Source organism: Oncorhynchus nerka, unplaced genomic scaffold (genome assembly GCF_034236695.1).
Source record: "Oncorhynchus nerka isolate Pitt River unplaced genomic scaffold, Oner_Uvic_2.0 unplaced_scaffold_21___fragment_4___debris, whole genome shotgun sequence".
Lineage (NCBI taxonomy): Eukaryota > Metazoa > Chordata > Actinopteri > Salmoniformes > Salmonidae > Oncorhynchus > Oncorhynchus nerka.
In genome coordinates, this window is record NW_027040336.1 from 219890 (window position 1) to 238415 (window position 18526).

The following is an 18526-nucleotide window of genomic DNA, read 5'->3' on the forward strand; positions in this document are numbered from 1 at the left end:
ACCACAAGTCTCTGTGGCGCAATTGGTTAGCGTGACTGTTAATCTAAAGGTTGGTGGTTCGAGCCCACCCAGAGACGACAGTTCTCAGTTTGTTGTGCTCCATGATGTGAATGTGACATCCTGAACCTGTAATGAGATTCCTGACAACTCCATGTTCAGTTGGATGAGAGCACGAATGGCCAGCGATCAAGCGTCAGGGTCAATCACACCACAAGTCTCTGTGGCGCAATTGGTTAGCGCGTTAGACTGTTAATCTAAAGGTTGGTGGTTCGAGCCCACCCAGGGACGACAGTTCTCAGTTTGTTTTGCTCCATGATGTGGATATGACAAGTCTCTGTGATGGAATAGGTTGGCGCGTTAGACTGTTAATTTAAAAGTTGGTGATTTGAGCCCACCCAGGGATGCTGTCTTTCTGTTCCCAGTGATATGGAAGACATTCCTGGCCTTACAGTAAGCCTGCTTTTGACCTGCTGTGTTTCCTGTTGTCACATGTGATTGGTGTGTTGTTGAACCTGAAAGATAACAAGTTACTATACCTACTGGTAAAATGGCTGTCAATGGTCTCTGATCTTCTGTTACTCAATAGCTTGATCATTCTGTGTTCTCCAAGGAACATATAATTTATTCTTATTAATCTGGCTGGTATGACAATGGAAATGGCGTCAATCTGGCATGAAAACCTTAGCATTTATATTTATCTCGTGAGAAGGACAATGTTGGTCCAGTGTGTTTGTGTGTATATGTACGCCTATACGCCATGAAAGTGACTAGCCACTTCATCATTCTTCCGGAGTCAGTCCCTAATTATTTTGAATGGGCTTGGCGATTATATATTACGTTTGTGAAAATGCAGTTGTTTAAAATATATATTTATCAGAATATATTTGTGATTGCGGCTGAATTTACTCCTGACAGATGCCTTTTAATATAATGTTGCGCTGACGAACATTGCAGTACATTTTTGCCCTTTTAAGGCCATTCAAAAAGCTAACAAACATTAGAAAACTACAGGTCTACTTCCTTGAAAATGTTGCTGCACTTTTGATGCACGTTAACACAACCATTGGAACAAAGTGTTGTTGTTTCGTAAACTCCATGTTCAGTTGGATGAGAGCACGAATGGCCAGTGATCAAGCGTCAGGGTCAATTACACCACAAGTCTCTGTGGCGCAATTGGTTAGCGCGTTAGACTGTTAATCTAAAGGTTGGTGGTTCGAGCCCACCCAGAGACGACAGTTCTCAGTTATTTGGGCTCCATGATGTGGATGTGACATCCTGAACCTGTAATGAGATTCCTGTTATTTTACCCTGCTGATGGTCAAACCATTGGAACAAAGTGTTGTTGTTTCGACAACTCCATGTTCAGTTGGATGAGAGCACGAATGGCCAGCGATCAAGCGTCAGGGTCAATCACACCACAAGTCTCTGTGGCGCAATTGGTTAGCGAGTTAGACTGTTAATCTAAAGGTTGGTGGTTCGAGCCCACCCAGAGACGACAGTTCTCAGTTTGTTGTGCTCCATGATGTGGATGTGACATCCTGAACCTGTAATGAGATTCCTGTTATTTTACCCTGCTGATGGTCAAACCATTGGAACAAAGTGTTGTTGTTTCGACAACTCCATGTTCAGTTGGATGAGAGCACGAATGGCCAGCGATCAAGCGTCAGGGTCAATCACACCACAAGTCTCTGTGGCGCAATTGGTTAGCGCGTTAGACTGTTAATCTAAAGGTTGGTGGTTCGAGCCCACCCAGGGATGAAAGTTCTCAGTTTGTTTTGCTCCATGATGTGGATATGACAAGTCTCTGTGGTGGAATAGGTTGGCGCGTTAGACTGTTAATTTAAAAGTTGGTGATTTGAGCCCACCCAGGGATGCTGTCTTTCTGTTCCCAGTGATATGGAAGACATTCCTGGCCTTACAGTAAGCCTGCTTTTGACCTGCTGTGTTTCCTGTTGTCACATGTGATTGGTGTGTTGTTGAACCTGAAAGATAACAAGTTACTATACCTACTGGTAAAATGGCTGTCAATGGTCTCTGATCTTCTGTTACTCAATAGCTTGATCATTCTGTGTTCTCCAAGGAACATATAATTTATTCTTATTAATCTGGCTGGTATGACAATGGAAATGGCGTCAATCTGGCATGAAAAACCTTAGCATTTATATTTATCTCGTGAGAAGGACAATGTTGGTCCAGTGTGTTTGTGTGTATATGTACGCCTATACGCCATGAAAGTGACTAGCCACTTCATCATTCTTCCGGAGTCAGTCCCCTAATTATTTTGAATGGGCTTGGCGATTATATATTACGTTTGTGAAAATGCAGTTGTTTAAAATATATATTTATCAGAATATATTTGTGATTGCGGCTGAATTTACTCCTGACAGATGCCTTTTAATATAATGTTGCGCTGACGAACATTGCACTACATTTTTGCCCTTTTAAGGCCATTCAAAAAGCTAACAAACATTAGAAAACTACAGGTCTACTTCCTTGAAAATGTTGCTGCACTTTTGATGCACGTTAACACAACCATTGGAACAAAGTGTTGTTGTTTCGTAAACTCCATGTTCAGTTGGATGAGAGCACGAATGGCCAGTGATCAAGCGTCAGGGTCAATTACACCACAAGTCTCTGTGGCGCAATTGGTTAGCGCGTTAGACTGTTAATCTAAAGGTTGGTGGTTCGAGCCCACCCAGAGACGACAGTTCTCAGTTTGTTGTGCTCCATGATGTGGATGTGACATCCTGAACCTGTAATGAGATTCCTGTTATTTTACCCTGCTGATGGTCAAACCATTGGAACAAAGTGTTGTTGTTTCGACAACTCCATGTTCAGTTGGATGAGAGCACGAATGGCCAGCGATCAAGCGTCAGGGTCAATCACACCACAAGTCTCTGTGGCGCAATTGGTTAGCGCGTTAGACTGTTAATCTAAAGGTTGGTGGTTCGAGCCCACCCAGGGACGACAGTTCTCAGTTTGTTTTGCTCCATGATGTGGATATGACAAGTCTCTGTGATGGAATAGGTTGGCGCGTTAGACTGTTAATTTAAAAGTTGGTGATTTGAGCCCACCCAGGGATGCTGTCTTTCTGTTCCCAGTGATATGGAAGACATTCCTGGCCTTACAGTAAGCCTGCTTTTGACCTGCTGTGTTTCCTGTTGTCACATGTGATTGGTGTGTTGTTGAACCTGAAAGATGACAAGTTACTATACCTACTGGTAAAATGGCTGTCAATGGTCTCTGATCTTCTGTTACTCAATAGCTTGATCATTCTGTGTTCTCCAAGGAACATATAATTTATTCTTATTAATCTGGCTGGTATGACAATGTAAATGATGTCAATCTGGCATGAAAACCTTAGCATTTATATTTATCTCTGAGAAGGACAATGTTGGTCCAGTGTGTTTGTGTGTATATGTACGCCTATACGCCATGAAAGTGACTAGCCACTTCATCATTCTTCCGGAGTCAGTCCCCTAATTATTTTGAATGGGCTTGGCGATTATATATTACGTTTGTGAAAATGCAGTTGTTTAAAATATATATTTATCAGAATATATTTGTGATTGCGGCTGAATTTACTCCTGACAGATGCCTTTTAATATAATGTTGCGCTGAAACATTGCACTACATTTTTGCCCTTTTAAGGCCATTCAAAAAGCTAACAAACATTAGAAAACTACAGGTCTACTTCCTTGAAAATGTTGCTGCACTTTTGATGCACGTTAACACAACCATTGGAACAAAGTGTTGTTGTTTCGTAAACTCCATGTTCAGTTGGATGAGAGCACGAATGGCCAGTGATCAAGCGTCAGGGTCAATTACACCACAAGTCTCTGTGGCGCAATTGGTTAGCGCGTTAGACTGTTAATCTAAAGGTTGGTGGTTCGAGCCCACCCAGAGACGACAGTTCTCAGTTTGTTTGCTCCATGATGTGGATATGACATCCTGAACTGTGGTGGAATGGTTGGCGCGTTCCTGTTAATTTAAAAGTTGGTGATTTGAGCCCTGTCTTTCTGTTCCCAGTGATATGGAAGACATTCCTGGCCTTACAGTAAGCCACACCTGCTGTGTTTCCTGTTGTCACATGTGATTGGTGTGTTGTTGAACCTGAAAGATGACAAGTTACTATACCTACTGGTAAAATGGCTGTCAATGGTCTCTGATCTTCTGTTACTCAATAGCTTGATCATTCTGTGTTCTCCAAGGAACATATAATTTATTCTTATTAATCTGGCTGGTATGACAACGGGTCAATCTGGCATGAAAAACCTTAGCATTTATATTTATCTGTGAGAAGGACAATGTTGGTCCAGTGTGTTTGTGTTAATGTAAACGCCATGAAAGTGACTAGCCACTTCATCATTCTTCCGGAGTCAGTCCCAATTATTTTGAATGGGCTTGCGATTATATATTACGTTTGTGAAAATGCAGTTGTTTAAAATATATATTTATCAGAATATATTTGTGATTGCGGCTGAATTTACTCCTGACAGATGCCTTTTAATATAATGTTGCGCTGACGTTGCACTACATTTTTCCCTTTTAAGGCCATTCAAAAAGCTAACAAACATTAGAAAACTACAGGTCTACTTCCTTGAAAATGTTGCTGACTTTTGATGTCAAACCATTGGAACAAAGTGTTGTTGTTTCGTAAACTCCATGTTCAGTTGGATGAGAGCACGAATGGCCAGCGATCAGCGTCAGGGTCAATTACACCACAAGTCTCTGTGGCGCAATTGGTTAGCGCGTTAGACTGTTAATCTAAAGGTTGGTGGTTCTCCAGCCCACCCAGGGACGAAGTTCTCAGTTTGTTTTGCTCCATGATGTGGATATGACAAGTCTCTGTGATGGAATAGGTTGGCGCGTTAGACTGTTAATTTAAAAGTTGGTGATTTGAGCCCACCCAGGGATGCTGTCTTTCTGTTCCCAGTGATATGGAAGACATTCCTGGCCTTACAGTAAGCCTGCTTTTGACCTGCTGTGTTTCCTGTTGTCACATGTGATTGGTGTGTTGTTGAACCTGAAAGATAACAAGTTACTATACCTACTGGTAAAATGGCTGTCAATGGTCTCTGATCTTCTGTTACTCAATAGCTTGATCATTCTGTGTTCTCCAAGGAACATATAATTTATTCTTATTAATCTGGCTGGTATGACAACGTAAATGATGTCAATCTGGCATGAAAAACCTTAGCTTTTATATTTATCTCGTGAGAAGGACAATGTTGGTCCAGTGTGTTTGTGTGTATATGTACGCCTATACGCCATGAAAGTGACTAGCCACTTCATCATTCTTCCGGAGTCAGTCCCCTAATTATTTTGAATGGGCTTGGCGATTATATATTACGTTTGTGAAAATGCAGTTGTTTAAAATATATATTTATCAGAATATATTTGTGATTGCGGCTGAATTTACTCCTGACAGATGCCTTTTAATATAATGTTGCGCTGACGAACATTGCACTACATTTTTGCCCTTTTAAGGCCATTCAAAATTTAACAAACATTAGAAAACTACAGGTCTACTTCCTTGAAAATGTTGCTGCACTTTTGATGCACGTTAACACAACCATTGGAACAAAGTGTTGTTGTTTCGTAAACTCCATGTTCAGTTGGATGAGAGCACGAATGGCCAGTGATCAAACCTGCGTTATTTTACCCTGCTGAGGTCAAACCATCAATTACACCACAAGTCTCTGTGGCGCAATTGGTTAGCGCGTTAGATTGTTAATCTAAAGGTTGGTGGTTCGAGCCCACCCAGAGACGACAGTTCTCAGTTTGTTGTGCTCCATGATGTGGATGTGACATCCTGAACCTGTAATGAGATTCCTGTTATTTTACCCTGCTGATGGTCAAACCATTGGAACAAAGTGTTGTTGTTTCGACAACTCCATGTTCAGTTGGATGAGAGCACGAATGGCCAGCGATCAAGCGTCAGGGTCAATCACACCACAAGTCTCTGTGGCGCAATTGGTTAGCGCGTTAGACTGTTAATCTAAAGGTTGGTGGTTCGAGCCCACCCAGGGACGACAGTTCTCAGTTTGTTTTGCTCCATGATGTGGATATGACAAGTCTCTGTGATGGAATAGGTTGGCGCGTTAGACTGTTAATTTAAAAGTTGGTGATTTGAGCCCACCCAGGGATGCTGTCTTTCTGTTCCCAGTGATATGGAAGACATTCCTGGCCTTACAGTAAGCCTGCTTTTGACCTGCTGTGTTTCCTGTTGTCACATGTGATTGGTGTGTTGTTGAACCTGAAAGATAACAAGTTACTATACCTACTGGTAAAATGGCTGTCAATGGTCTCTGATCTTCTGTTACTCAATAGCTTGATCATTCTGTGTTCTCCAAGGAACATATAATTTATTCTTATTAATCTGGCTGGTATGACAACGTAAATGATGTCAATCTGGCATGAAAAACCTTAGCATTTATATTTATCTCGTGAGAAGGACAATGTTGGTCCAGTGTGTTTGTGTGTATATGTACGCCTATACGCCATGAAAGTGACTAGCCACTTCATCATTCTTCCGGAGTCAGTCCCCTAATTATTTTTGAATGGGCTTGGCGATTATATATTACGTTTGTGAAAATGCAGTTGTTTAAAATATATATTTATCAGAATATATTTGTGATTGCGGCTGAATTTACTCCTGACAGATGCCTTTTAATATAATGTTGCGCTGACGAACATTGCACTACATTTTTGCCCTTTTAAGGCCATTCAAAAAGCTAACAAACATTAGAAAACTACAGGTCTACTTCCTTGAAAATGTTGCTGCACTTTTGATGCACGTTAACACAACCATTGGAACAAAGTGTTGTTGTTTCGTAAACTCCATGTTCAGTTGGATGAGAGCACGAATGGCCAGTGATCAAGCGTCAGGGTCAATTACACCACAAGTCTCTGTGGCGCAATTGGTTAGCGCGTTAGACTGTTAATCTAAAGGTTGGTGGTTCGAGCCCACCCAGAGACGACAGTTCTCAGTTTGTTGTGCTCCATGATGTGGATGTGACATCCTGAACCTGTAATGAGATTCCTGTTATTTTACCCTGCTGATGGTCAAACCATTGGAACAAAGTGTTGTTGTTTTCGACAACTCCATGTTCAGTTGGATGAGAGCACGAATGGCCAGCGATCAAGCGTCAGGGTCAATCACACCACAAGTCTCTGTGGCGCAATTGGTTAGCGCGTTAGACTGTTAATCTAAAGGTTGGTGGTTCGAGCCCACCCAGGGACGAAAGTTCTCAGTTTGTTTTGCTCCATGATGTGGATATGACAAGTCTCTGTGGTGGAATAGGTTGGCGCGTTAGACTGTTAATTTAAAAGTTGGTGATTTGAGCCCACCCAGGGATGCTGTCTTTCTGTTCCCAGTGATATGGAAGACATTCCTGGCCTTACAGTAAGCCTGCTTTTGACCTGCTGTGTTTCCTGTTGTCACATGTGATTGGTGTGTTGTTGAACCTGAAAGATAACAAGTTACTATACCTACTGGTAAAATGGCTGTCAATGGTCTCTGATCTTCTGTTACTCAATAGCTTGATCATTCTGTGTTCTCCAAGGAACATATAATTTATTCTTATTAATCTGGCTGGTATGACAACGTAAATGATGTCAATCTGGCATGAAAAACCTTAGCATTTATATTTATCTCGCGAGAAGGACAATGTTGGTCCAGTGTGTTTGTGTGTATATGTACGCCTATACGCCATGAAAGTGACTAGCCACTTCATCATTCTTCCGGAGTCAGTCCCCTAATTATTTTGAATGGGCTTGGCGATTATATATTACGTTTGTGAAAATGCAGTTGTTTAAAATATATATTTATCAGAATATATTTGTGATTGCGGCTGAATTTACTCCTGACAGATGCCTTTTAATATAATGTTGCGCTGACGAACATTGCACTACATTTTTGCCCTTTTAAGGCCATTCAAAAAGCTAACAAACATTAGAAAACTACAGGTCTACTTCCTTGAAAATGTTGCTGCACTTTTGATGCACGTTAACACAACCATTGGAACAAAGTGTTGTTGTTTCGTAAACTCCATGTTCAGTTGGATGAGAGCACGAATGGCCAGTGATCAAGCGTCAGGGTCAATTACACCACAAGTCTCTGTGGCGCAATTGGTTAGCGCGTTAGACTGTTAATCTAAAGGTTGGTGGTTCGAGCCCACCCAGAGACGACAGTTCTCAGTTTGTTGTGCTCCATGATGTGGATGTGACATCCTGAACCTGTAATGAGATTCCTGTTATTTTACCCTGCTGATGGTCAAACCATTGGAACAAAGTGTTGTTGTTTCGAAACTCCATGTTCAGTTGGATGAGAGCACGAATGGCCAGCGATCAAGCGTCAGGGTCAATCACACCACAAGTCTCTGTGGCGCAATTGGTTAGCGCGTTAGACTGTTAATCTAAAGGTTGGTGGTTCGAGCCCACCCAGGGACGACAGTTCTCAGTTTGTTTTGCTCCATGATGTGGATATGACAAGTCTCTGTGATGGAATAGGTTGGCGCGTTAGACTGTTAATTTAAAAGTTGGTGATTTGAGCCCACCCAGGGATGCTGTCTTTCTGTTCCCAGTGATATGGAAGACATTCCTGGCCTTACAGTAAGCCTGCTTTTGACCTGCTGTGTTTCCTGTTGTCACATGTGATTGGTGTGTTGTTGAACCTGAAAGATAACAAGTTACTATACCTACTGGTAAAATGGCTGTCAATGGTCTCTGATCTTCTGTTACTCAATAGCTTGATCATTCTGTGTTCTCCAAGGAACATATAATTTATTCTTATTAATCTGGCTGGTATGACAACGGAAATGATGTCAATCTGGCATGAAAAACCTTAGCATTTATATTTATCTCGTGAGAAGGACAATGTTGGTCCAGTGTGTTTGTGTGTATATGTACGCCTATACGCCATGAAAGTGACTAGCCACTTCATCATTCTTCCGGAGTCAGTCCCCTAATTATTTTGAATGGGCTTGGCGATTATATATTACGTTTGTGAAAATGCAGTTGTTTAAAATATATATTTATCAGAATATATTTGTGATTGCGGCTGAATTTACTCCTGACAGATGCCTTTTAATATAATGTTGCGCTGACGAACATTGCACTACATTTTTGCCCTTTTAAGGCCATTCAAAAAGCTAACAAACATTAGAAAACTACAGGTCTACTTCCTTGAAAATGTTGCTGCACAAAGTTTTTGATGCACAGTTGGAACACAACCATTGGAACAAAGTGTTGTTGTTTTAATCTAAAGTAAACTCCATGTTCAGTTGGATGAGAGCACGAATGGCCAGAGATCACCCTGCGTCAGGGTCAATTACACCATGAAGTCTCTGTGGCGCAATTGGTTAGTTAGCGTTAGACTGTTAATCTAAAGGTTGGTGGTTCGAGCCCACCCAGGGACGACAGTTCTCAGTTTGTTTTGCTCCATGATGTGGATATGACAAGTCTCTGTGTGGAATAGGTTGGCGCGTTAGACTGTTAATTTAAAAGTTGGTGATTTGAGCCCACCCAGGGATGCTGTCTTTCTGTTCCCAGTGATATGGAAGACATTCCTGGCCTTACAGTAAGCCTGCTTTTGACCTGCTGTGTTTCCTGTTGTCACATGTGATTGGTGTGTTGTTGAACCTGAAAGATAACAAGTTACTATACCTACTGGTAAAATGGCTGTCAATGGTCTCTGATCTTCTGTTACTCAATAGCTTGATCATTCTGTGTTCTCCAAGGAACATATAATTTATTCTTATTAATCTGGCTGGTATGACAACGTAAATGATGTCAATCTGGCATGAAAAACCTTAGCATTTATATTTATCTCGTGAGAAGGACAATGTTGGTCCAGTGTGTTTGTGTGTATATGTACGCCTATACGCCATGAAAGTGACTAGCCACTTCATCATTCTTCCGGAGTCAGTCCCCTAATTATTTTGAATGGGCTTGGCGATTATATATTACGTTTGTGAAAATGCAGTTGTTTAAAATATATATTTATCAGAATATATTTGTGATTGCGGCTGAATTTACTCCTGACAGATGCCTTTTAATATAATGTTGCGCTGACGAACATTGCACTACATTTTTGCCCTTTTAAGGCCATTCAAAAAGCTAACAAACATTAGAAAACTACAGGTCTACTTCCTTGAAAATGTTGCTGCACTTTTGATGCACGTTAACACAACCATTGGAACAAAGTGTTGTTGTTTCGTAAACTCCATGTTCAGTTGGATGAGAGCACGAATGGCCAGCGATCAAGCGTCAGGGTCAATTACACCACAAGTCTCTGTGGCGCAATTGGTTAGCGCGTTAGACTGTTAATCTCAAGGTTGGTGGTTTAGCCCACCCAGAGACGACAGTTCTCAGTTTCTTGTGCTCCATGATATGGATGTGACATCCTGAACCTGTAATGAGATTCCTGTTATTTTACCCTGCTGATGGTCAAACCATTGGAACAAAGTGTTGTTGTTTCGACAACTCCATGTTCAGTTGGATGAGAGCACGAATGGCCAGCGATCAAGCGTCAGGGTCAATCACACCACAAGTCTCTGTGGCGCAATTGGTTAGCGCGTTAGACTGTTAATCTAAAGGTTGGTGGTTCGAGCCCACCCAGGGACGAAAGTTCTCAGTTTGTTTTGCTCCATGATGTGGATATGACAAGTCTCTGTGGTGGAATAGGTTGGCGCGTTAGACTGTTAATTTAAAAGTTGGTGATTTGAGCCCACCCAGGGATGCTGTCTTTCTGTTCCCAGTGATATGGAAGACATTCCTGGCCTTACAGTAAGCCTGCTTTTGACCTGCTGTGTTTCCTGTTGTCACATGTGATTGGTGTGTTGTTGAACCTGAAAGATAACAAGTTACTATACCTACTGGTAAAATGGCTGTCAATGGTCTCTGATCTTCTGTTACTCAATAGCTTGATCATTCTGTGTTCTCCAAGGAACATATAATTTATTCTTATTAATCTGGCTGGTATGACAACGTAAATGATGTCAATCTGGCATGAAAAACCTTAGCATTTATATTTATCTCGTGAGAAGGACAATGTTGGTCCAGTGTGTTTGTGTGTATATGTACGCCTATACGCCATGAAAGTGACTAGCCACTTCATCATTCTTCCGGAGTCAGTCCCCTAATTATTTTGAATGGGCTTGGCGATTATATATTACGTTTGTGAAAATGCAGTTGTTTAAAATATATATTTATCAGAATATATTTGTGATTGCGGCTGAATTTACTCCTGACAGATGCCTTTTAATATAATGTTGCGCTGACGAACATTGCACTACATTTTTGCCCTTTTAAGGCCATTCAAAAAGCTAACAAACATTAGAAAACTACAGGTCTACTTCCTTGAAAATGTTGCTGCACTTTTGATGCACGTTAACACAACCATTGGAACAAAGTGTTGTTGTTTCGTAAACTCCATGTTCAGTTGGATGAGAGCACGAATGGCCAGTGATCAAGCGTCAGGGTCAATTACACCACAAGTCTCTGTGGCGCAATTGGTTAGCGCGTTAGACTGTTAATCTAAAGGTTGGTGGTTCGAGCCCACCCAGAGACGACAGTTCTCAGTTTGTTGTGCTCCATGATGTGGATGTGACATCCTGAACCTGTAATGAGATTCCTGTTATTTTACCCTGCTGATGGTCAAACCATTGGAACAAAGTGTTGTTGTTTCGACAACTCCATGTTCAGTTGGATGAGAGCACGAATGGCCAGCGATCAAGCGTCAGGGTCAATCACACCACAAGTCTCTGTGGCGCAATTGGTTAGCGCGTTAGACTGTTAATCTAAAGGTTGGTGGTTCGAGCCCACCCAGGGACGACAGTTCTCAGTTTGTTTTGCTCCATGATGTGGATATGACAAGTCTCTGTGATGGAATAGGTTGGCGCGTTAGACTGTTAATTTAAAAGTTGGTGATTTGAGCCCACCCAGGGATGCTGTCTTTCTGTTCCCAGTGATATGGAAGACATTCCTGGCCTTACAGTAAGCCTGCTTTTGACCTGCTGTGTTTCCTGTTGTCACATGTGATTGGTGTGTTGTTGAACCTGAAAGATAACAAGTTACTATACCTACTGGTAAAATGGCTGTCAATGGTCTCTGATCTTCTGTTACTCAATAGCTTGATCATTCTGTGTTCTCCAAGGAACATATAATTTATTCTTATTAATCTGGCTGGTATGACAACGTAAATGATGTCAATCTGGCATGAAAAACCTTAGCATTTATATTTATCTCGTGAGAAGGACAATGTTGGTCCAGTGTGTTTGTGTGTATATGTACGCCTATACGCCATGAAAGTGACTAGCCACTTCATCATTCTTCCGGAGTCAGTCCCCTAATTATTTTGAATGGGCTTGGCGATTATATATTACGTTTGTGAAAATGCAGTTGTTTAAAATATATATTTATCAGAATATATTTGTGATTGCGGCTGAATTTACTCCTGACAGATGCCTTTTAATATAATGTTGCGCTGACGAACATTGCACTACATTTTTGCCCTTTTAAGGCCATTCAAAAAGCTAACAAACATTAGAAAACTACAGGTCTACTTCCTTGAAAATGTTGCTGCACTTTTGATGCACGTTAACACAACCATTGGAACAAAGTGTTGTTGTTTCGTAAACTCCATGTTCAGTTGGATGAGAGCACGAATGGCCAGTGATCAAGCGTCAGGGTCAATTACACCACAAGTCTCTGTGGCGCAATTGGTTAGCGCGTTAGACTGTTAATCTAAAGGTTGGTGGTTCGAGCCCACCCAGAGACGACAGTTCTCAGTTTGTTGTGCTCCATGATGTGGATGTGACATCCTGAACCTGTAATGAGATTCCTGTTATTTTACCCTGCTGATGGTCAAACCATTGGAACAAAGTGTTGTTGTTTCGACAACTCCATGTTCAGTTGGATGAGAGCACGAATGGCCAGCGATCAAGCGTCAGGGTCAATCACACCACAAGTCTCTGTGGCGCAATTGGTTAGCGCGTTAGACTGTTAATCTAAAGGTTGGTGGTTTGAGCCCACCCAGAGACGACAGTTCTCAGTTTGTTGTGCTCCATGATGTGGATGTGACATCCTGAACCTGTAATGAGATTCCTGTTATTTTACCCTGCTGATGGTCAAACCATTGGAACAAAGTGTTGTTGTTTCGACAACTCCATGTTCAGTTGGATGAGAGCACGAATGGCCAGCGATCAAGCGTCAGGGTCAATCACACCACAAGTCTCTGTGGCGCAATTGGTTAGCGCGTTAGACTGTTAATCTAAAGGTTGGTGGTTCGAGCCCACCCAGGGACGACAGTTCTCAGTTTGTTTTGCTCCATGATGTGGATATGACAAGTCTCTGTGATGGAATAGGTTGGCGCGTTAGACTGTTAATTTAAAAGTTGGTGATTTGAGCCCACCCAGGGATGCTGTCTTTCTGTTCCCAGTGATATGGAAGACATTCCTGGCCTTACAGTAAGCCTGCTTTTGACCTGCTGTGTTTCCTGTTGTCACATGTGATTGGTGTGTTGTTGAACCTGAAAGATAACAAGTTACTATACCTACTGGTAAAATGGCTGTCAATGGTCTCTGATCTTCTGTTACTCAATAGCTTGATCATTCTGTGTTCTCCAAGGAACATATAATTTATTCTTATTAATCTGGCTGGTATGACAACGTAAATGATGTCAATCTGGCATGAAAAACCTTAGCATTTATATTTATCTCGTGAGAAGGACAATGTTGGTCCAGTGTGTTTGTGTGTATATGTACGCCTATACGCCATGAAAGTGACTAGCCACTTCATCATTCTTCCGGAGTCAGTCCCCTAATTATTTTGAATGGGCTTGGCGATTATATATTACGTTTGTGAAAATGCAGTTGTTTAAAATATATATTTATCAGAATATATTTGTGATTGCGGCTGAATTTACTCCTGACAGATGCCTTTTAATATAATGTTGCGCTGACGAACATTGCACTACATTTTTGCCCTTTTAAGGCCATTCAAAAAGCTAACAAACATTAGAAAACTACAGGTCTACTTCCTTGAAAATGTTGCTGCACTTTTGATGCACGTTAACACAACCATTGGAACAAAGTGTTGTTGTTTCGTAAACTCCATGTTCAGTTGGATGAGAGCACGAATGGCCAGTGATCAAGCGTCAGGGTCAATTACACCACAAGTCTCTGTGGCGCAATTGGTTAGCGCGTTAGACTGTTAATCTAAAGGTTGGTGGTTCGAGCCCACCCAGAGACGACAGTTCTCAGTTTGTTGTGCTCCATGATGTGGATGTGACATCCTGAACCTGTAATGAGATTCCTGTTATTTTACCCTGCTGATGGTCAAACCATTGGAACAAAGTGTTGTTGTTTCGAAACTCCATGTTCAGTTGGATGAGAGCACGAATGGCCAGCGATCAAGCGTCAGGGTCAATCACACCACAAGTCTCTGTGGCGCAATTGGTTAGCGCGTTAGACTGTTAATCTAAAGGTTGGTGGTTCGAGCCCACCCAGGGACGACAGTTCTCAGTTTGTTTTGCTCCATGATGTGGATATGACAAGTCTCTGTGATGGAATAGGTTGGCGCGTTAGACTGTTAATTTAAAAGTTGGTGATTTGAGCCCACCCAGGGATGCTGTCTTTCTGTTCCCAGTGATATGGAAGACATTCCTGGCCTTACAGTAAGCCTGCTTTTGACCTGCTGTGTTTCCTGTTGTCACATGTGATTGGTGTGTTGTTGAACCTGAAAGATAACAAGTTACTATACCTACTGGTAAAATGGCTGTCAATGGTCTCTGATCTTCTGTTACTCAATAGCTTGATCATTCTGTGTTCTCCAAGGAACATATAATTTATTCTTATTAATCTGGCTGGTATGACAACGTAAATGATGTCAATCTGGCATGAAAAACCTTAGCATTTATATTTATCTCGTGAGAAGGACAATGTTGGTCCAGTGTGTTTGTGTGTATATGTACGCCTATACGCCATGAAAGTGACTAGCCACTTCATCATTCTTCCGGAGTCAGTCCCCTAATTATTTTGAATGGGCTTGGCGATTATATATTACGTTTGTGAAAATGCAGTTGTTTAAAATATATATTTATCAGAATATATTTGTGATTGCGGCTGAATTTACTCCTGACAGATGCCTTTTAATATAATGTTGCGCTGAGAACATTGCACTACATTTTTGCCCTTTTAAGGCCATTCAAAAAGCTAACAAACATTAGAAAACTACAGGTCTACTTCCTTGAAAATGTTGCTGCACTTTTGATGCACGTTAACACAACCATTGGAACAAAGTGTTGTTGTTTCGTAAACTCCATGTTCAGTTGGATGAGAGCACGAATGGCCAGTGATCAAGCGTCAGGGTCAATTACACCACAAGTCTCTGTGGCGCAATTGGTTAGCGCGTTAGACTGTTAATCTAAAGGTTGGTGGTTCGAGCCCACCCAGAGACGACAGTTCTCAGTTTGTTGTGCTCCATGATGTGGATGTGACATCCTGAACCTGTAATGAGATTCCTGTTATTTTACCCTGCTGATGGTCAAACCATTGGAACAAAGTGTTGTTGTTGAAACTCCATGTTCAGTTGGATGAGAGCACGAATGGCCAGCGATCAAGCGTCAGGGTCAATCACACCACAAGTCTCTGTGGCGCAATTGGTTAGCGCGTTAGACTGTTAATCTAAAGGTTGGTGGTTCGAGCCCACCCAGAGACGACAGTTCTCAGTTTGTTGTGCTCCATGATGTGGATGTGACATCCTGAACCTGTAATGAGATTCCTGTTATTTTACCCTGCTGATGGTCAAACCATTGGAACAAAGTGTTGTTGTTTCGACAACTCCATGTTCAGTTGGATGAGAGCACGAATGGCCAGCGATCAAGCGTCAGGGTCAATCACACCACAAGTCTCTGTGGCGCAATTGGTTAGCGCGTTAGACTGTTAATCTAAAGGTTGGTGGTTCGAGCCCACCCAGGGACGACAGTTCTCAGTTTGTTTTGCTCCATGATGTGGATATGACAAGTCTCTGTGATGGAATAGGTTGGCGCGTTAGACTGTTAATTTAAAAGTGGTGATTTGAGCCCACCCAGGGATGCTGTCTTTCTGTTCCCAGTGATATGGAAGACATTCCTGGCCTTACAGTAAGCCTGCTTTTGACCTGCTGTGTTTCCTGTTGTCACATGTGATTGGTGTGTTGTTGAACCTGAAAGATAACAAGTTACTATACCTACTGGTAAAATGGCTGTCAATGGTCTCTGATCTTCTGTTACTCAATAGCTTGATCATTCTGTGTTCTCCAAGGAACATATAATTTATTCTTATTAATCTGGCTGGTATGACAACGTAAATGATGTCAATCTGGCATGAAAAACCTTAGCATTTATATTTATCTCGTGAGAAGGACAATGTTGGTCCAGTGTGTTTGTGTGTATATGTACGCCTATACGCCATGAAAGTGACTAGCCACTTCATCATTCTTCCGGAGTCAGTCCCCTAATTATTTTGAATGGGCTTGGCGATTATATATTACGTTTGTGAAAATGCAGTTGTTTAAAATATATATTTATCAGAATATATTTGTGATTGCGGCTGAATTTACTCCTGACAGATGCCTTTTAATATAATGTTGCGCTGACGAACATTGCACTACATTTTTGCCCTTTTAAGGCCATTCAAAAAGCTAACAAACATTAGAAAACTACAGGTCTACTTCCTTGAAAATGTTGCTGCACTTTTGATGCACGTTAACACAACCATTGGAACAAAGTGTTGTTGTTTCGTAAACTCCATGTTCAGTTGGATGAGAGCACGAATGGCCAGTGATCAAGCGTCAGGGTCAATTACACCACAAGTCTCTGTGGCGCAATTGGTTAGCGCGTTAGACTGTTAATCTAAAGGTTGGTGGTTCGAGCCCACCCAGAGACGACAGTTCTCAGTTTGTTGTGCTCCATGATGTGGATGTGACATCCTGAACCTGTAATGAGATTCCTGTTATTTTACCCTGCTGATGGTCAAACCATTGGAACAAAGTGTTGTTGTTTCGACAACTCCATGTTCAGTTGGATGAGAGACGAATGGCCAGCGATCAAGCGTCAGGGTCAATCACACCACAAGTCTCTGTGGCGCAATTGGTTAGCGCGTTAGACTGTTAATCTAAAGGTTGGTGGTTCGAGCCCACCCAGAGACGACAGTTCTCAGTTTGTTGTGCTCCATGATGTGGATGTGACATCCTGAACCTGTAATGAGATTCCTGTTATTTTACCCTGCTGATGGTCAAACCATTGGAACAAAGTGTTGTTGTTTCGACAACTCCATGTTCAGTTGGATGAGAGCACGAATGGCCAGCGATCAAGCGTCAGGGTCAATCACACCACAAGTCTCTGTGGCGCAATTGGTTAGCGCGTTAGACTGTTAATCTAAAGGTTGGTGGTTCGAGCCCACCCAGGGACGACAGTTCTCAGTTTGTTTTGCTCCATGATGTGGATATGACAAGTCTCTGTGATGGAATAGGTTGGCGCGTTAGACTGTTAATTTAAAAGTTGGTGATTTGAGCCCACCCAGGGATGCTGTCTTTCTGTTCCCAGTGATATGGAAGACATTCCTGGCCTTACAGTAAGCCTGCTTTTGACCTGCTGTGTTTCCTGTTGTCACATGTGATTGGTGTGTTGTTGAACCTGAAAGATAACAAGTTACTATACCTACTGGTAAAATGGCTGTCAATGGTCTCTGATCTTCTGTTACTCAATAGCTTGATCATTCTGTGTTCTCCAAGGAACATATAATTTATTCTTATTAATCTGGCTGGTATGACAACGTAAATGATGTCAATCTGGCATGAAAAACCTTAGCATTTATATTTATCTCGTGTTGGTCCAGTGTGTTTGTGTGTATATGTACGCCTATACGCCATGAAAGTGACTAGCCACTTCATCATTCTTCCGGAGTCAGTCCCCTAATTATTTTGTTGTTGAACCTGAAAGATGACAAGTTATATACCTACTGGTAAAATGGCTGTCAATGGTCTCTGATCTTCTGTTACTCAATAGCTTGATCATTCTGTGTTCTCCAAGGAACATATAATTTATTCTTATTAATCTGGCTGGTATGACAATGGAAATGGCGTCAATCTGGCATGAAAAACCTTAGCATTTATATTTATCTCGTGAGAAGGACAATGTTGGTCCAGTGTGTTTGTGTGTATATGTACGCCTATACGCCATGAAAGTGACTAGCCACTTCATCATTCTTCCGGAGTCAGTCCCCTAATTATTTTGAATGGGCTTGGCGATTATATATTACGTTTGTGAAAATGCAGTTGTTTAAAATATATATTTATCAGAATATATTTGTGATTGCGGCTGAATTTACTCCTGACAGATGCCTTTTAATATAATGTTGCGCTGACGAACATTGCACTACATTTTTGCCCTTTTAAGGCCATTCAAAAAGCTAACAAACATTAGAAAACTACAGGTCTACTTCCTTGAAAATGTTGCTGCACTTTTGATGCACGTTAACAC

At 41.6% G+C, this 18526-nt stretch overlaps 25 non-coding genes across 25 annotated transcripts; all 25 read left to right on the forward strand.

Moving 5' to 3' along the window:
* The first annotated feature begins 214 nt into the window (after positions 1–214).
* Positions 215–288, forward strand: trnan-guu (transfer RNA asparagine (anticodon GUU)). The gene has a single exon. It is a non-coding gene; the product is annotated as a tRNA-Asn (tRNA).
* An 870-nt stretch (positions 289–1158) lies between these two features.
* On the forward strand, positions 1159–1232 carry trnan-guu (transfer RNA asparagine (anticodon GUU)). The gene has a single exon. It is a non-coding gene; the product is annotated as a tRNA-Asn (tRNA).
* A 452-nt stretch (positions 1233–1684) lies between these two features.
* Positions 1685–1758, forward strand: trnan-guu (transfer RNA asparagine (anticodon GUU)). The gene has a single exon. It is a non-coding gene; the product is annotated as a tRNA-Asn (tRNA).
* An 872-nt stretch (positions 1759–2630) lies between these two features.
* Positions 2631–2704, forward strand: trnan-guu (transfer RNA asparagine (anticodon GUU)). The gene has a single exon. It is a non-coding gene; the product is annotated as a tRNA-Asn (tRNA).
* Positions 2705–2893: 189 nt separating this feature from the next.
* On the forward strand, positions 2894–2967 carry trnan-guu (transfer RNA asparagine (anticodon GUU)). The gene has a single exon. It is a non-coding gene; the product is annotated as a tRNA-Asn (tRNA).
* Positions 2968–3835: 868 nt separating this feature from the next.
* Positions 3836–3909, forward strand: trnan-guu (transfer RNA asparagine (anticodon GUU)). The gene has a single exon. It is a non-coding gene; the product is annotated as a tRNA-Asn (tRNA).
* Positions 3910–5698: 1789 nt separating this feature from the next.
* trnan-guu (transfer RNA asparagine (anticodon GUU)) lies at positions 5699–5772 on the forward strand. The gene has a single exon. It is a non-coding gene; the product is annotated as a tRNA-Asn (tRNA).
* A 189-nt stretch (positions 5773–5961) lies between these two features.
* Positions 5962–6035, forward strand: trnan-guu (transfer RNA asparagine (anticodon GUU)). Its single transcript has one exon. It is a non-coding gene; the product is annotated as a tRNA-Asn (tRNA).
* Positions 6036–6908: 873 nt separating this feature from the next.
* Positions 6909–6982, forward strand: trnan-guu (transfer RNA asparagine (anticodon GUU)). Its single transcript has one exon. It is a non-coding gene; the product is annotated as a tRNA-Asn (tRNA).
* Positions 6983–7172: 190 nt separating this feature from the next.
* Positions 7173–7246, forward strand: trnan-guu (transfer RNA asparagine (anticodon GUU)). The gene has a single exon. It is a non-coding gene; the product is annotated as a tRNA-Asn (tRNA).
* Positions 7247–8118: 872 nt separating this feature from the next.
* trnan-guu (transfer RNA asparagine (anticodon GUU)) lies at positions 8119–8192 on the forward strand. Its single transcript has one exon. It is a non-coding gene; the product is annotated as a tRNA-Asn (tRNA).
* Positions 8193–8380: 188 nt separating this feature from the next.
* On the forward strand, positions 8381–8454 carry trnan-guu (transfer RNA asparagine (anticodon GUU)). Its single transcript has one exon. It is a non-coding gene; the product is annotated as a tRNA-Asn (tRNA).
* A 2101-nt stretch (positions 8455–10555) lies between these two features.
* On the forward strand, positions 10556–10629 carry trnan-guu (transfer RNA asparagine (anticodon GUU)). Its single transcript has one exon. It is a non-coding gene; the product is annotated as a tRNA-Asn (tRNA).
* An 872-nt stretch (positions 10630–11501) lies between these two features.
* Positions 11502–11575, forward strand: trnan-guu (transfer RNA asparagine (anticodon GUU)). Its single transcript has one exon. It is a non-coding gene; the product is annotated as a tRNA-Asn (tRNA).
* A 189-nt stretch (positions 11576–11764) lies between these two features.
* Positions 11765–11838, forward strand: trnan-guu (transfer RNA asparagine (anticodon GUU)). The gene has a single exon. It is a non-coding gene; the product is annotated as a tRNA-Asn (tRNA).
* Positions 11839–12710: 872 nt separating this feature from the next.
* trnan-guu (transfer RNA asparagine (anticodon GUU)) lies at positions 12711–12784 on the forward strand. Its single transcript has one exon. It is a non-coding gene; the product is annotated as a tRNA-Asn (tRNA).
* Positions 12785–13236: 452 nt separating this feature from the next.
* On the forward strand, positions 13237–13310 carry trnan-guu (transfer RNA asparagine (anticodon GUU)). The gene has a single exon. It is a non-coding gene; the product is annotated as a tRNA-Asn (tRNA).
* An 872-nt stretch (positions 13311–14182) lies between these two features.
* On the forward strand, positions 14183–14256 carry trnan-guu (transfer RNA asparagine (anticodon GUU)). Its single transcript has one exon. It is a non-coding gene; the product is annotated as a tRNA-Asn (tRNA).
* A 188-nt stretch (positions 14257–14444) lies between these two features.
* trnan-guu (transfer RNA asparagine (anticodon GUU)) lies at positions 14445–14518 on the forward strand. The gene has a single exon. It is a non-coding gene; the product is annotated as a tRNA-Asn (tRNA).
* An 871-nt stretch (positions 14519–15389) lies between these two features.
* On the forward strand, positions 15390–15463 carry trnan-guu (transfer RNA asparagine (anticodon GUU)). Its single transcript has one exon. It is a non-coding gene; the product is annotated as a tRNA-Asn (tRNA).
* Positions 15464–15649: 186 nt separating this feature from the next.
* Positions 15650–15723, forward strand: trnan-guu (transfer RNA asparagine (anticodon GUU)). The gene has a single exon. It is a non-coding gene; the product is annotated as a tRNA-Asn (tRNA).
* A 189-nt stretch (positions 15724–15912) lies between these two features.
* trnan-guu (transfer RNA asparagine (anticodon GUU)) lies at positions 15913–15986 on the forward strand. Its single transcript has one exon. It is a non-coding gene; the product is annotated as a tRNA-Asn (tRNA).
* An 871-nt stretch (positions 15987–16857) lies between these two features.
* Positions 16858–16931, forward strand: trnan-guu (transfer RNA asparagine (anticodon GUU)). The gene has a single exon. It is a non-coding gene; the product is annotated as a tRNA-Asn (tRNA).
* A 188-nt stretch (positions 16932–17119) lies between these two features.
* On the forward strand, positions 17120–17193 carry trnan-guu (transfer RNA asparagine (anticodon GUU)). The gene has a single exon. It is a non-coding gene; the product is annotated as a tRNA-Asn (tRNA).
* Positions 17194–17382: 189 nt separating this feature from the next.
* Positions 17383–17456, forward strand: trnan-guu (transfer RNA asparagine (anticodon GUU)). Its single transcript has one exon. It is a non-coding gene; the product is annotated as a tRNA-Asn (tRNA).
* Positions 17457–18526: the final 1070 nt, after the last annotated feature.